Here is a 17,573-nt window from a genome sequence, read left to right on the forward strand (position 1 = left end):
TTCTCTCTCTCTTTCTCTCTCTCTCTTTTTACAGCTGTTGTCTCTTACTTAGCCAGTTTACTCTACTTCAAATGCAACTTGGAGGATTTATATCCAACGCACTGACATCACACATGGCTCAGATTTTCAGTATCCCAGAAATTTCCACTTTCCCTGGGGATCACCATAGCTATTGCTTTAACTGGAGTTTTGTATCACAAACTTCAAAAAGATTAGCTATAACATGAGGACTCTTGGTGATCAAATCAATTGTCGATTTTCATGATTCACTTGATCTCAAAGTTAAGATTGGAGGCCGGCCTAACATCAAAACAAAGGCTTTTTTTCACCTCATTGAGTATGTTTGAGCAAAAATGGAGCTGCTTTTGTTGGGGATGCTATCTATAAAAGAAATGTCCAGAGTGTGGCAGGTTATGAGATGCCTTATAACAAAGATATTTTTCTAATAGCCAATGTGCTGGATTAAAGGTGGCCATAAATTGACAGTGCTCCCATTAGAGGTATCACTGCCTCTCAAATTTGGGCAGGTTCTATAACTGCGTTGACCAGCAGAATACTGCAAGAGTGACGTCATGCCAGTTTCAGGCCCAGACCTTAAGAAACAAGCAGCTTCCTTTTCTTGTGTCTTGAAACAGTCTGTCTCGGAGTCCTCAGCCACCATGTGAGAATTCCAACTACCCTAAGGCCACCGTACTGGAGACACATATAGGGACGTCCTGAAGCTGCATGAATAGAGAGACATGCCTAGCCAGCCCCCAGTTGGGGTCTCAGACATCGAGAAGCATAAATGATTCCTCCGCACTGTGTTCTGTCTGAATTCCTGTCCCACAAAACTACGAGGCAATAACAAACTGATTGCTGTTTTAACTCATTTAGCTGTGGGGTAATTTGTTACCCAGAAATTGATAACTAATACAATACGAACCTGATAAAATTAGAAGCTTTAAACAGAATTCTCCATTCTACAGAAATATATTGCTAAGGAAAATAATCTGATTATTATTTTCAGATAGCTTTATGACATTATAAAGCAAATCTATTAGATATGAAACAAAGATAAGAGTGGAAAGTTTGTATGTGGTTTTTAAAAAGAGACAATTAGAGGTGAATATTGGAATACTAACATATTTTGCTCTTCAGAATGCATATCCAGAAGAACATGTCAAATTCCACTTCTGGATGATTCTTAAGTTTACACTTGGACAGACTCTTTTTCAAAACAAAGCATTCTGTTCATTTATTTATCCAATGAATATTTATTGGATACCTACCATGTGTCAGGTTCCATTCTGAATGCTAAAGATAGTGATGCATAAAACTGACAGTTCCTGTCCTCTGAGAGCTTACAATGAGTGGTAAAATATAAAAAGAGAAAACCAGTAAGCCACAGTTAGGCTCAAGAATAGGAAAATCATCTCAGTGGACAAGGTACAGAGATATACACAGTGGTGGCAAGAGGGCAGCCCCAGGCTTACTGGGGCCGAAGGACGGGTCCCAGCCCTGGCAAACAGGACCTCAATTCCTATGGGATAAAGGACTCTTGCTTTCTGCAAGACTATAGTCCCAAGCCAAACTCAGAGTCTTGAGGCTCTTCCTCTTAAAAAGAAGCTGAAAAATCCCTAAAACTACATACAGTGTATATATATATATATATATATATATATATATATATATATATATAACATTGTATGTTAACTGATTTGAATTTAAATATAATTAATTAATTAATTAAAATAAAAGAAGCTGAAAAAGACAGCCACCAAGTGGGGCTAACTGCCCTGACTTCACAGAAGGCTATGGGTCTGGGGAGGTGAAGAACAGAGGATTCGAGCCTAGTTGGATTCAAGATTCCCAAATGTGATCACAGAACAAAGGCAACCAAGTATGGTAAGAAGATCTGGTTCTGGGCTGGGGGCAGACAGAGAAAATGTGATGTCAACTATTAAAACCAGAAAACGACCAGACAAGAAGGAAAGAGAAAACTCATCTGCAAAACTGTACATCTATTTATGAGAAACAGATACCACTGAAATTAAACATAACCAGAACCTCTAAAGTCTACTTAACATGATTTGTCTACATAGAAGAAAGCCATACCACTATTTTGTAAGGGAAATCTGTGCTTTCATTTGTCATCTATTGAGAGTTTTTATTATTGTTCCCAAGTGTTTAACGATTGCTATAGTGGGAAAACAAAAATTAGCAGCCTGCCAAGCACTTATGAGTCATGGCTGCTTATGAGTCTATTCCCCCTGACTAGCAGCCACTGTGCAGCATGGGAAAAGGACTGTGGGGCCCGCCCCAAATGAGGATGGCTCTCCTCTCTAAGGGGAGCCACTGGAACTCTAAAGAATGGACCAAAATTACCATAAAACTGCAGCTATTCTCACACACAGATTCAACTACTTGAAAACAAAAATGAAACGAGTTTTTTGAGTCATAAATAAGTTTTTCATAACTTGATTGTGAGTAAAATAATTTCTTAACTGATGCCTTTTAAGTTCGGGGATGAATGGAGCACATCAGATTACCCTGGGTAACTTCTGCCTCCTTTATTAGTGAGGCAAATTAGTATCCAGGATCCAGCCATTTTATTCTTTAAAAAAAAAAAAAAAAGCAATTGAAATAAGTATCTACCCACAGTTTGACAAGAATGTGGCCAGGAGGCAATATCAAATAGTCAAGAACACCACAAACTCTGAAGCCAGAATAATGAGATTCGGATCTTGACTCTTCCAGATAATAGGTGTGAAATCTCTGGGAGGCAACTTTGCTTCTCTGTGCCTCACTTTCTTCAAGCACTCACATACTATATCGGCACGCACCTAGTACAGTTAAGGGGGTCTTCACAAATGAAACTGAGTAGCAGAACAATATTTTGATAAGAATATATTGTATTTTGATTTGCATCACGAAAAACTACAAACACATACCTTTCTGGTGCCTATCTAATAGAGCTGCCCCTAAGAACACTTTCATTTCTAGATGGGGCTGGGGACTTTGTTGTTTTTATTTTTAAATAGGTTATCTTTCATACACTCGGGAAGGAAGAACTGTATTTTCACCGAAAACTCCCCACCCAGGAAGAAGCAAACCACTCAGATGCAGCATCTTTTTTGCAGTAATGTTCCTGAGCATCTCCTGGATGGTTGTCCCACTCCCGACAGGACTCGGGGACTCTGTCCTAAGTGAGCAGAGGGACGGGGGAAGATCATCCCACTCGGCACCCGCAACTTCCCTCCTTCCCTTCAGGCAGACCAGTGGGCGCAAATATAACGCCGGGCGCGCAATCGCAGCAACTCACTCACCTGCCGGCGGGAAGCAGCTCGGAGGTGGTCAGCAGCACCTCCCCAGGGCGTCCTGAGCCAGAAGGCGGGGCGAGGGGTGTGGCCGTGGCCGGGGCGGGGCTAGGGGGCCGAGTCACACCCACCGGACCTCGGGGCCGGCCCTCCCCCGCCCGCCTCACTGCGCCTGCGCCCGAAGACGCGGGGCAGGCTGGGAGGTAGCGCTGGACTGGTGCCCGGTGCGCCGGCCCGGTGCCTGGCGCACGGGCGAGCTACCTGTTGCGCTGCTTCAGCGTTAGCTTCGGCTTCGGCTCCTGCGCCCGCCTCCTCGGCCTCCCAGCCTTCCCAGTCCCCAACCCCCAGTCAAGAGAATGAACATAACCGTCACCCCCAAAAGTTTCCTTCTGCCCATTTGTAATCCCTCCTCCCAGGCACAGTCTACCATAACCACTCCTTACAAAACCATAGATCTGCTTTCAGTCACCATCGATTAGTTTGCGCTTTATGGAATTGTATGTAAGTGGAGTCATATACTATGGGCTTTGGAGAGCGTTCGAAATCAGGCTTAATTATTTTTAGATTCACCCATGTTGCTGAGTGTATCAATAGTCCATTCCTTTATAAGGATATAGCGCCATTTGTTTATCTAGTCACACATTGTTGGACTTTTGGGTTGTTTCCAGTTTCTGGCTACAATAAACAAAACTATCAACATCGATGTGCAAGTCTTTGTACGGATATATGCTTTTATTTAGATTAATCCCTACAGGTGAAATGACTGTCATTATGATGGGGTACGTCTAACATTTTAAGAAAACTGCCAAATTGTTTTTCAAAGTGGTTGTTCCATTTTACATTCCCACCAACAGTGAATGAGAGTTCTAGATTCTCCATATTCTCACCAAAACTTGTGAGACATTCCAAAAGATGTGTAGTGATATCTCCTTGTAGGTTTAATTTGCATTTATCTAAATGACTAATGAAATTCAACATCCTTTCATAAGCTTATTTGCCATCCAAGAGGCAATTCAAGTCTTTTGCCCATTTTTAAAAATTGGGTTCCTCATTCTATTACTAATCAGTGTTGCAAGTTCTTTACATAATGTAGGTATGTCTTTTCAGATATGTGATTTGTGAATATTTTCTTCCAGTCTATGGCTGGTACTTTCATTCTCTTGAAAGCATGTTTCAAAACAGACATTCTTAATTTTGATAAAGTTTAACACATTTTTATTTGTGTTTTTGTGTCAAATCTAAGAGATCTTTGCTAACCCAAGGTCCCAAAGATTTTGTCTGTTTTTTCTCTACAAGTTTCATAGTTCTAAATTTTAAACTTATGATCATGATCTATGCTACATTAATTTTTATATATAGTGCAAGAGATGGGTTGAAGTTAATTTTTTTGCATATAGCTATCCAATTTTTTCAACCACTTGCTGAAAAAATTATCCTTTCTCCACTGAATTGCCTTTGCCAATTAGCTAAAAATCAATTGATTATATAAAGGTGGGTTTATTTATGGAATCTATTCTGTTCATTGATTTATCTATCATGACATTGATACCACATGGTCTTAATTACCATAGCTTTATAATAGGTCTTGAAATCAGATAATTTAAATCTTCCCACTTTGTTCTTTTTTCTCAAAGTGGTCTTAGTTATATCCTTTACATTTCTAAATGAATTTTAGAGTCAGTTTGTCGATTTCAACAACAACAACAACAACAACAAAAGCCGGCTGGGATTTTGATTGGAATTGCAAAGGATCTGTAGATCAATCTACATCAGACCTTAAAAATATTCAGTCTCCCAATCTATGAATATGGTATACATCTCTATTTACACAGGTATTCTGTAATTTCTCTCAGAAATGTTTGTAGTTTTCAGTGCACAGGCCTTGCACATCTTTTGTCAGATTTATCTCTAAGTTTTCATACTTTCAATGGAATTATAAATGGTATTATTTTTACATTTTTAATAGTTTATTGCTAATATATAGACATACAAATGATTCTTGTATGCTGATCTTGTATCCTGAAAACTTACAAAAACTTACTCGCTTATTAGTTTGAGTAGCTTTTTATACATGCCAGAACATTTTCTATACAGACAATCATACAATCAATGAATAAAGACCATTTCCTTCTTCCTTTCTAATCGAGATGACTTTTACTTCTTTTTCTTACCTTATTGCACTAGCTAGACTCTCCAGTACCATTTAATGGGGAATGAATTGTCTCTTCAATAAATATGGCTGGGTCAGTTGAATATTTATATGAGAAAGCACGAACCTTGACCCCTACCTCACACCAGACACAAAAATTAATTTGAGAAGCATGTGAAAGATAAGACAATAATAGTATTAAAGAAAACATAAGAGATCATGTTAATGGGTAAGGGCAGCCAAAGATTTCCTTAATGGGACACAAATAGCAGTAACCATAGAAGATTAATACATTAATTCAATTTAATGTATAAATTAAATAAGCTTAACTTATATATTAATTAAGTTAATGAAACTTCTACTCATCAAAAGACACCATTAAGAAAGTGAAAAAGGGGCACTTGTGTGGCTGAGTTGGTTAAATGTCCGACTCTTGGTTTCAACTCAGGTCATGATCTCGTGGTCATGGGATCGACCCCCATGTCAGGCTCTGGGCTCAGCATGGAGTCTGCTTCAAGATTTCTCTCCCTCTCCCTCTCCCTCTCTCTCTCTCTTTCTCTCTAATAAATAAATAAGTAAATAAAATCTTAAAAAAAAAGAAGTGAAAAAGTAAGTGACAGACCAGCAGGAGATGTTTGCAAAACATATATCTGACAAGGACTCCTATAAATTAATAAGAAAATATCTGGATTAATTTTAAGGAAGGGGAGGGACAGAAGACTTGCACTGACCTTCACAAAAGAGAATGTCCCAATGGCCAATAAGCAGATGAAAAGGCATTCAACATCATTAGTCATCAAGGAAATGCAAATTAAAACCACAATTGATTTTCCACTATAAACCAGCACTCTCAACCCCCACCATGGTGCAACCAGTTTGGAAAATTGGCAGCATTTACTAAAGCCAAACATACATGGGGCACCTGGGTGGCTCAGTTGGTTAAGTGTCTGACTCTTGATCTCAGCTCAGATCTCAGGGTCGTGAGTTCAAGCCCTGCATTGGGCTCCCCTCTGGGCATGGAGCCTACTTAAAAAAAAAAAAAAAAGTAAACATACATATTTATCCTATGACCTAGCAGTTCCATTTCTGAGCATATGCCTGATACAAATGAGTGCTTATGTCTACGGAAATACATGTAGATGAGTGTTCATAGAAGCTTTATTTGTAATGACCAAAAACTAGAAGCAACCCCAATTCCATCAACAATAGAATGAATGACTGTATTTTGTTATATTCATGTAATGAAATACTCTTGTATGGAATGGAGTACTGCAATAATGAAAAAGAACAAACTATATCTGCACGCAAGCACATGGATGAATATCACAAATGTAATGCTGACCAAAACTAGCCAGCCACGAAAGGTTACACCTGTATGATTCTACTCACATAAAGTTCATAAAGAGGCAAAACTGCCCCATGGTTATTTTTGATGGGGGCGTTGATAACAACTGGGACAGAGGACAAGCAAACCTCTTGGGGTACTAGAAATTATCTATATCTTTATCTGTGCAGTGGCAAAGCAGAAACATACACATGTAAAAATATACTGTGCTCTACACATAAGATTTATGTGTTTTACATAAGTTAAATCAACATAAAAGAAAACTAAAGTATCTGTTTCTGAACGTAATTATTCAATTCTATTGATATGGATGGCTATTTCTGGGCCAAAGTTGTACTCTTAGTCACTATAATTTCTAGTAGGTTTGATGTCTTCAAAATAAGTCCAACTCTTTTTCTTTCAAAAATCTCTTGCACATGTATGCTTCCTGGTGAATTTTGGATCAATTTTTCAAATTCCTTAGAAAAATTCTATTGGGATTTTTATTGGACTTATGCCACATTTGTAGTTTAATTGGAGACCATTTATTTCTCTACAATATTGACTCTTTTCATCCAATCAACCTGGTTCATTTTTTCAGGAATTTCAGTCAAGTTTTAAGGTATTCTTCATGCAGGGCTTGAATATTTTTTTGTATATTATTATGTATATTATGTCTATTAAGTAATTATGGTTTCTGTTGCTATTATGAAAAATATTTATCCTATTACATTATGTAATCATTGCTGGTACATTAAAAGACTTTTTAAAAAATATATCTGGCCACTTTGCTGAACGTCTTTATTCATTTTCATTGAACAAAGTACTATAGTTTTTCATATGACTCTTTTAACTTCTAGGTGTAGGTAAAGTTTTAAACCCTTTTCTCCATTGTATGAGAGTCTGACTTTTGGTTAATTTCCTATGTTTTCATAATAAAAAAATAGAAAAAAATTTTTTTCTATGTTTTCCTGGAAACAGATAAAGATGGTATATGTCAACTACGTTACTAGGCAACATGGCTTATGATAAAAATGACCCCTGGTTTGTAACTCTTCTCTGGACTGGGAGTCACCGTAGCCTTGGGTTCCTTTTCTAACCTGCAAGTCCCTTGTGGGGACCTTGGAAGCCATGCCTTTGCAGTTGTTTCCAGAGATCCTTGTTTGCTGGAGAGGGGGGCGCATGAAATCAGGGCAACTTGTGCACCTGCCCTGTGGAGATCTTGTCTTCTTGCACCTGAGCCATCGGCTGAGTGAACTGCTCCAAAGATTCCTGCTGTGGGGATTAGCTGACAGTGACTTGCTGGCCTGTGTGGCTCCTGTCCTATGTCTTCTGAATAGGCCAGTGTCGTGTGTGGCTTCCAGTAGCCTTATGAGTGTGCATATTAAGTTGAATCTAAGAAGACCTTCCCATGGCATTGCAGAGTGATGGCAGCAGTAGGGCAGAAGGAAATGCTAACATGAGGCATTGAATGTCTGGGTGGAAGAGTACTTTTACCCATTCCCTGATATAGAAAACTTGGAGGCACGGGGACAGATGCAGGTTGGAGAAAAAACAAATTCATCCTGAGAGAAGAAACTGCTTGCTCATGGTCCATGGAAGGGACCTGGCCAGAATCCCAGCTGGGCTACATGGATGTCTAACCGGGTGGGTGGTGGAGGGGGGCTGCGCAGACAAGAGAATGAACTCGAAGACCCCATACTTGTGGTGGGACTGCCAACCCCATTCAAGCTTTAATCTACGTGGAGGAATGTTTGAGAGCACCCAAGCGAACCAAGGGCAAAGGCGGACACATGGCCGTGTGGTGGCCAGCAGGTGCAAGCAGGGCTACAGTGACAACAAGGTTTGGGGCCACCAGTAAAAGGTTAAAGAAAGCTCTCTGGATGTGGAAACGGAAACCCCAGGCCAACACCGGAGTCTGACAAAAGCGCTGTGCTTCGGTGGGTTTAGTGCAACACCGGAGCCTGACCAGTGTCCTCTGCTGCCATCTAGTGAAAGTTGATGGGAATGCAAACATTTTCTAAAACGCCAGACGCAAGATTTTTAAAGCAGTAATTGGTTATTTTAAAGGCCAAAGACGTACTTTCAGGATGGATAAAACCCTTGATTTACACAGCATATGGGGGGTGGGGGATTACTTTTCTAAAAAGCTTAAATTTCACTGTAGTATATTCGGTTTGTTAAAAACGATCCTGTATGGGGCTCCTGGGTGGCTCAGTGGGTTAAGCCTCTGCCTTCGGCTTAGGTCATGATCCCAGAGTCCTGGGATCCAGCCCCGCATAGGCTCCCTGCTCAGCGGGGAGCCTGCTTCTCCCTCTTCCCCTCCTCCTGCTCCTGCTTGCTCTCTCTCTCTGACAAAAAAAAAAAAATCATGCAATATCATTTGATGTAAAATTCCTAGGATTCCCAGAACAAAAAGGGTATTGTAGGAACTATAAAGACAGATGGCCAAAGACCATTCCAGTTGCATAGGGTATGGAGGGGACCTCCTTATTCTACTGGTAATATAAATTCTGGTGATCGAAAGACGTGCTAACTTGTCCTTTTCTTTGTTAAAAGTTTTCAACAGGGGCGCCTGGGTGACTCAGTCAGTTGAGCGTCTGACTCTTAGCTCAGCTCAGGTCTTGCTCTCAGGGTTGTGAGTTCAAGCCCCATGTTGGGCTCCACGCCGAGCATGAAGCCTACTTTAAAAAAAAAAAAATTTGCTCAACAAGTCATGGGGGGTAGACTACTGGCAAAGGTTTAACAAAACGCTTCTGCATGAGAATCTAATCCTAGGTTTATTTCCCTGAGAGTATATGTCAACTACGTTGCTAGGCAACATTGCTAACAGTAAAAAGATCATTGGTAAATGATCTGGACTGAAAGATAATTACCTGATGGGAAAACCACTGTTTGGGGTTTCCTGAGTGTAGAACTCTTGTAATTGGGCACGTCTCTTGCAGAGACCCTGGAAGCTATGCCTCTAGAATTGTGAGTTTACCTCCCGTGAGGCATGGGCATTTAAATCAGAGCAGCTCTCGTAAAGGCCAGATGTGGATCTTGCCTCCTTGCACCCACAGAGTATCCTGTGGCAAAGCACACTCGCTGCAAGAGCCCCCGGAGCTGCCCTGCTGACTGCTGTGGTTCTTGCCCTCTATCCTTCTACTGGCTGAGTGTGGCCCGCGGTCATCTTGTGAGCCTGAACAAGCCTAAGAACGCCCCTGATGGGCCTTACATGGGTAATTACATCCGCCGCCAAAAGGAGTTTTTTTCTTCTCCTTTCCATAACTACACTCATTTCCTTTTCATTTGTAATTTGTTATAATTTGTTGAATTATAGTGAATATAATGGTGGGGGAAAGGGGTTCAGTGAGTGAAGATGAGAGAGGGAAGGCCTTTTCCCCTCATTTTATTTTTTCACTTTTTATTATGAAATAATTTTGAACTTACAGAAAAGTTGCAAAAAGAACATAAAGAACTCCTAAAGGGGTGCCTGACTGTCCCCGTCAGAAGAGCATACAACTCTCAATCTCTAGGTCATGAGTTTGAGCCCCACATCAGGAGTAGAGATTACTTAAATAAATAAGACTTTAATGGGGGCGCCTGGGTGGCTCAGTCGGTCAAGCGTCTGTCTTTAGCTTGGGTCGTGATCCCAGGGTCCTGGGATCGAGCCCCACGTTGGGCTCCCTGCTTGGTAGGGGGCCTGCTTCTCCCTCTCCCTCTGCCACTCCCCCTTGCTTGTGCTTGCGCACTCTCTCTCTCTCTCTCTGTCAAATAAATAAAATCTTTTTAAAAAAAAGACCTAGAAAGATTTCACAGATTCACTGTTAATATTTTGCCATATTTGCTGTATTTTATTTTTATTTTCTCTCTACATTTAGTGTTATTATTATTATTATTTGAGAATAAGTTAGAGCTGTCTTATCCCTTTACTCTTAAATATTTTATTGTGAATTTCCTAAAAACAAGACACCTACTTGCATAATCTCAGTATAATTCTCAGAGTGGGAATTAACATTAATATAACACTATTACCTAATTGACAGACCTATGAAAATTTCACCAATTATCCCAATATTGTACTTTATAGCGTATTTTTTCCTGGTCTTAGATCCAATCTTTTAGTTGTCACATTGCTTTTGGTTGTCTTGTCTCTTTATTCTTCTTTAGTTGGGAAGAGCTCCTTAGCCCTTTTTTGTCTCCCATAGCATGGGAAGTTTGAAGAGTACAGGGCTTGTTTTGGCAGAATGCCTATCCGTTTGGATTTGTCTGATGTTCCCTTATGGTCAGATTCAGGTTTGGGGCCCCACACTTTAGGGAGCTCCACTCTGACCCTCCTCGAGTTCTATCTCCCAAGTCTAGAGCCGAAGAGGCAAGCCCATGAGAGCCTGCCTACTCCCTCTTCTAGACTGAATGTCAGCAAACCTTTTCTTTAAAGGAACAGAGAATAAATAAATACTTTAGGCTTTGCAGGCCCTAAGATCTCTACTGTAACTACTCAACTGTACCATTGTAGCAAAAAAGCAGCCATAGGGGCGCCTGGGTGGCTCAGTCATTAAGCGTCTGCCTTCGGCTCAGGTCATGACCCTAGGGTCCTGGGATCGAGCCCCGCATCGGGCTCCCTGCTCAGCGGGAAGCCTGCTTCTCCCTCTCCTTCTCCCCCTGCTTGTGTTCCCTCTCTCGCTGTCTCTCTCTCTGTCAAATAAATAAATAAAATCTTAAAAAAAAAAAAAAAAGAGGGGCACCTGGGTGGCTCAGTCGTTAAGCGTCTGCCTTCAGCTCAGGTCATGATCCCAGGGTCCTGGGATCGAGCCCCGCATCGGGCTCCTTGCTCAGCGGGAAGCCTGCTTCTCCCTCACCCACTCCTCTGCTTGTGTTCCCTCTGTCGCTTCTCTCTGTCAAATAAATAAAATCTTAAAAAAAAAAAAAAGAAAGCAGCCATAGATAATATGCAAATGAATGAGTGTGGGTGGGACTCAAATAACATTTTATTTACAAAAACAGGCTGAGGGGGGCACCTGGGTGGCTCAGCTGTTTAAGGGTCCAACTATTGGTTTCAGCTCAGGTCATGATCTCAGGGTTATGAGACTGAGCCCCCGCTAAGGGCTCTGCGCTTAACAGAGTCTGCTTAAGATTCTTTCCCTTTCCCTCTGTCCCGCCCCCTGCTTTAGTGTGCTCACTCTCTCTCTCTCTTCTCTCTCTCTCTAAAATAAATAAATAAATCTAAAAAAAACAAACAGGCAGTGGGGGCACCTGGGTGGCTCAGTTGGTTAAGCAACCAACTATTGATCTCAGCTCAGGTCTTGATCTCAGGGTTGTGAGTTCAAGCTGCGCATTGGGCTCCATGCTGGGTGTGGAGACTACTTAAAAAAAAAAAAAAAAAGCAGGCAGAGAGCCTAGATTTGGCCCAGGAGTATGGTTTACTGAGCCCTAATCTAATCCATGCCCTGGCCACCCAGAGCTCCAACATGCCATACCCAAACAGACTCATGCCCACTACCAGGCTTAGTCTGTGTGGGCCTCTCTTCCCCAAGTCCGCCGTCCTAAGGGTGTGCGCTTCCCTAGCCTCGAGTGTGACCAAAAGGTGGCAGTTTTGAGGAATACGAACAGATTAGAACACACAGTTGCATGTGAAGGGGAGGCCTTCCCTGTGTGGGAAAGGACTGAGAGCGGGAAGAGATGCGGGAATGGACTACGGTGGGGGGTGGCTGTCCCCACTTCACCATGTTCCAGCGTGGGACTCCAAGGAATCTGAGAATTTTACTTTTGAAACTGGCCTTGGTTTTGAACCAGCTTGGTTTGAAGGTATAGTTTATTCAGAGAAAAAGAGCATATTTTACTTAACCATTTATTACTTGAACTGTAACTTTTAAACATTTAGATATATGGGACATGGTCTCCATTTATATTTTGCCTTTGCCCCATAATGCAAGGGGCAGCCTGTGCAAAAGTAAGAACAATTCTCAGAACGACCTCAGCCAGGCCGAACGGGTCCCCACGGATGCTCACCTGCAAAGGGAATCTGCAGGTGGCACCAATCTCCTTGCCCCTGGGAAAGCCTGCAATGATCTGTAGGCAATGCTGCTCAGCCTCCTTTGCCTTCAGCCACAGGCTCCAGGCTCAGTGCTCATATTCTCAACAACAGAACGGTGAGGACTCCACACTGGCCAGTCCCTCACTGTTCCTGTCATATACTTCTGGAGTTTCTTTTCTTTCCAGTTAATTTCTTTGAACCTCTTGGTATTTGATAGTACGTCTTGTGGCAGATGTAAGACCTCTGAGAGTTTTTTTGTCTCCCTCTCTCGTTCATTTAACATACGGCCACCACCACCGTGACCACCACTGCCGCCACCATGACCACCACCACCATGATGACCATGACTGCCACCACCATGACCACCACCACCACTACGATGACCATGACCACCACCACCACCACCACCACCACCACAACCACCACCACCATGATGACCATGACTGCCACCACCATGACCACCACCACCACTACAATGACCATGACCACCACCACCACCACCACAACCACCATGACCACCACCATGACCACCACCACCTTAACTACCACCACTGTCTCTGCTCAGCACAGAGCCTTTAAAGCACATTTCCCTCACCTAGAACACTCCAAAGCCAGAAGATATTGTAGGGAATTGCCTTCTTCCTGACACTAGAGCATACTCACGTCCAAGACACTTTGGGATTCCAACTAACTACATAAATAAACACCAATATGTGCCCAGATCTTGTAAGTGGTGAAGTGTATCTGGAAAGATGACTGGTTCTTTAAAACATTACCCCATGAAATACCTCTAATTTTTAATATTTTTGTAGAGGTGGGGCGCCTGGGTGGCTCAGTTGGTTAAGCGACTGCCTTTGGCTCAGGTCATGATCCTGGAGTCCCAGGATCGAGTCCCGCATCAGGCTCCCTGCTCAGCAGGGAGTCTGCTTCTCCCTCTGACCCTCCTCCCTCTCATGCTCTCTGTCTCTCATTGTCTCTCTCACAAATAAATAAAATCTTAAAAAAAAAAAAAATTTTTGTAGAGGTAAGTGATGTGCATTGGTCTAAATATCATCATTTTCAATAAAGTAATACTTTCGGCAAGGCATCCAATAACATGTAAATTTAAGAATTACTGCTATGTAATTTACATAATGACTAGAATATAGTAACATATAATTTGCTGTTATATAATTTACTGTTCTTTTCATTATTTTGCTCAATTTTTTTACTTTTGTTCTAAAATTGTTTTCTATAAACTCTGAAAGTTGTTCTATTGTAATTTGTTTCTTTTTATGATGCTTTGAATCTCCAGGAGAAGGCCATTTTATGAAAGTGTTTTGCAGTACTATATTGATGAGTTACTCTATCATTTTTATTTGCCAATAGTTACACCTATACTTATCATAATTTACTTATTTATATCTTCAATAACTCAGGTCACTGTCAGAACACATAAGATATGAGGTAGAGCAAAAATGAATTTTGCATACAAAGATACAGAGCTGTATCAGTTACCAAGTGAATGACTTTCTCTTCTAGCTGCGGTAGACAGAACTGAGGTTTGGAATGAGAAGCTGTGAGTGCTGGTCTTGGCTCAGCCATTAACTGCCTGAGGTCAAAACCACCACCCTGCCTGGCGCTCAGTTTTCCTCCCACTGTAAAGAGAGGAGCATGATCACACTGGCTTTCCGCTCTGCAATGCAGGTCATAGGAAGATCAAATGATAAAATGCTTTACTACTGGTACGTTCGTGGGCTGGTTGTTATCATTTCGTGGCATGCCAAAGCTGTCCGTGGGATCGTGATCCCTAATGCTGTGGTCGCATTGCTTTTCTTTGACAGATGTTATCAGAACAAATAGCAGTCCTCTCTCTCTTTATTGGAATCCTACTTTGGGAATGAGTGCCTTCTTAAATTGTGTGTGTTGGGTGCCTGCCTTGCTCCACCTTAGCCGTGGCCCTAGTGCCCTGGGAGAGATGCTTACAAAGCTTGCAGATACAGAATAAACCACTGGAGTTGTTTCCTGGCCTATGGTGCTCTGGTTACTGAAGCTCCATCACAGAGGGGTTGGCCTTCTGCATTCCTCTGTATTGAGCTAACCATGGACCTAGAAGTCATTAGATTTTAACTTGTGGCTGCCCACAGATTAAATCTCCCCTCTCTGCAAACTTTACATCTATGCATACACTTTAGGAAAAAAAAATCACAAGAGCAGCTATGAAGCTGTATTGTAGATTCTCTTTTGTTTTTTGGTGGGGTTTTTTTTTTGGCAGGGGAGAGCATGCAAGCAGGCAGGAGTGGGAGGGAGGGGCAGAGGGAAAGGGAGAGAGAGAATCTTAAGCAGGCTCCATGCCCAGAGTGGGACCCGTCACAGGGCTCGATCTCATGACCCTGAGATCATGACTTGAGCTGAAATCCAGAGTCAGAGCCTTAACTGACTGAGCCACCCAGGTGCCCCTGTAGATTCTCTTTTGAATCTTGGACCTGGGGTTGATGTATCTCACCAAGTTGGGGGAATTTTGAACACTGGTATTTGTTCTTTTTTTCTTTTAATAATTTTTTTAAAGATTTTTTATTTATTTATTTGACAGAGAGAGACACAGCGAGAGAGGGAACACAAGCAGGGGGAGTGGGAGAGGGAGAAGCAGGCTTCCTGCGGAGCAGGGAGCCCGATGCAGGGCTCGATTCCAGGACCCTGGGATCATGACCTGAGCTGAAGGCAGACGCTTAACGACTGAGCCACCCAGGCGCTCCTTGAACACTGGTATTTGGAATATATTTTCTCCCCCGTTCTTTTTTTCGTCTCCTTTTGGGACTCCAAAGGCACATATAATAGACCCTTTGATATTGTCCCAAAGGTCACTGAGATTCTATTCATCTTCTTCAATCATTTTTTCCCTATATTTCATTTGAGTAATTTCTACTGACATGTCTTCCAGTTGACTCTCTGGCATTCAGCAGTTCCAAGTCTGCTCAATTAGGCCATCCAAGGGATGTTTTTGATTTCTGATCACTCTCAACCCTGGGCTTACTTGTAAGTCACGATCCTTTTGGTTTTCAATAGAAAGATGTAGGACTTCACTGAGCCCCTCCTACCTGTCAGGACTTGAACTTCAAACTAGTATAGACATTTCTGCCTAAAATTCTAGCCAAAACTTTCAGCTGGGTTCCCTGAGGTCTTGCCATGTGCATGTTCCCCCTAGGAGTCAGCCAGAGATTACAGGGAATTTATATGCACATTTTGTAGTTTCTCCTTATGACTTTCTTCTTCTGGGCAGCCCCCCTTCAATTCCCAGCTGTTTTGGCAGCCCTAAAATCTAAGCTCCCTCTCTTCAGCTAATAAGACCTCCACTTGATATTTTAACTCTACTGGACCACGTCACATGTGTTCCTGAGAACTGGAAGTGCCCTCCGAGGAAAAGCCTAATAAATTGGAGCTAACCCTGTTTCCTTCCCTTCTTACAAGACTCATGTTCCCTTCAATTCCTGCCCACTTTAGGTTATTTTCCAGTGCCTTCAAGCAATAGCATTAAAAAATGTGGGGTTTTTTTTTGGGGGGGGGCGCCCGGGTGGCTCAGTTGATTAAGCATCTGCCTTCAGCTCAGGTCATGATCTCGGGGTCCTGGGATCGAGCCCCATAGCAGGCTCCTTGCTCAGCGGGGAGTCTGCTTCTCCCTCTGCCTCTGCCCCACCCCCTTCATGCTCTCTCTCTCTCCCTCTCTCCTCTCAAATAAATAAACAAAACCTTTAAAAAAATGTTTTTTGTCCAGGGCTAGTAATTGTTATCAACAGGTAAGTGGGTCCAATACAAGATACTGTCATTTCCACAATTAAAACCCCACCTTCCATAGCATTTTATTTATTTTTTATTTTTTTAAAGGATTTATTTATTTATTTGAGAGGAAGAGAGAGAGAGAACCCAAGCGGGGAGAGGAGCAGAGGGGGAGAGAGTCCTCAAGCAGACTCCCCGCTGAGTGCAGAGCCCGACGCAGGACTCGATCCCAGGACCCTCAAAACATGACCTGAGCCGAAACCAAGAGTCAGACGCTTAACCAACTGAGCCACCCAGGCGCCCCTCCATAGCATTTTAAAGGAGCTACTTTTTCTCTGACACTTAATTGTAATAAACTCATACACAGTGAAGATAGAAATCTTAACTATTTCCTTTCTTTAAAAAAAGTTTTTATTGTGGTACGATATCCATAACATAAAATTGATCAATTTCACCATTTTAAGTGTGCAATTTAGCAGCATTAAGGGTATTGACACTGTTGTACAACCATCACCACCACCTCCAGAACTTTTTCCATCTTCCCAAACTGAAAACTCTGTACCCATTAAATAAATACTCCCCACTATCCCCTGCTCCAGCCCCTGGTAACAACCATGCTACTTTCTGTCTCTATGAATTTTACTACTTTAGGCACCTCATACAAGTGGAATCATACGTTATTTGTCCTTTTGTTGGAATATCCCCTTTTCAAAATGAGTGAACTCCTGGTTAAAGATGACGGGATTTTTGTTTTGTTTTGTTTTGTTTTTTGTTTTTTAAGATGGCTGTTTAGGGACGCCTGGGTGGCTCAGTCGGTTGAGCGTCTGACTTCAGCTCAGGTCATGATATCAGGTCCTGGGTTCAAGTCCAGCATCGGGCTCCTTGCTCAGCGAGGAGCCTGCTTCTCCCTCTGCCTACCGCTCCCCCTGCTTGTGCTCACTCTTTCTCTCTCTCTCTCTCTCTCTGGCAAATAAGTAAATAAAATCTTTTTTTAAAAAAAGATGGCTATTTAATCCCACCTTTTTATCTCCA

The 17,573-nt window shown here is 42.1% G+C and overlaps 1 long non-coding RNA gene across 1 annotated transcript in view; it reads right to left on the minus strand.

Annotated features, from left to right (window-relative positions):
- LOC144380226 (uncharacterized) overlaps nt 1-3,367 on the minus strand; it is a 169,352-nt gene extending 165,985 nt beyond the window's left edge. The window contains exon 1 of the long non-coding RNA XR_013444164.1: nt 3,309-3,367. This is a non-coding gene — a long non-coding RNA (uncharacterized LOC144380226). The remainder of the gene's footprint in view (nt 1-3,308) is intronic.
- Between the last annotated feature and the right edge of the window lie 14,206 nt (nt 3,368-17,573).

This window comes from Halichoerus grypus, chromosome 15, assembly GCF_964656455.1.
Source record: "Halichoerus grypus chromosome 15, mHalGry1.hap1.1, whole genome shotgun sequence".
In the NCBI taxonomy this organism is placed as follows: domain Eukaryota; kingdom Metazoa; phylum Chordata; class Mammalia; order Carnivora; family Phocidae; genus Halichoerus; species Halichoerus grypus.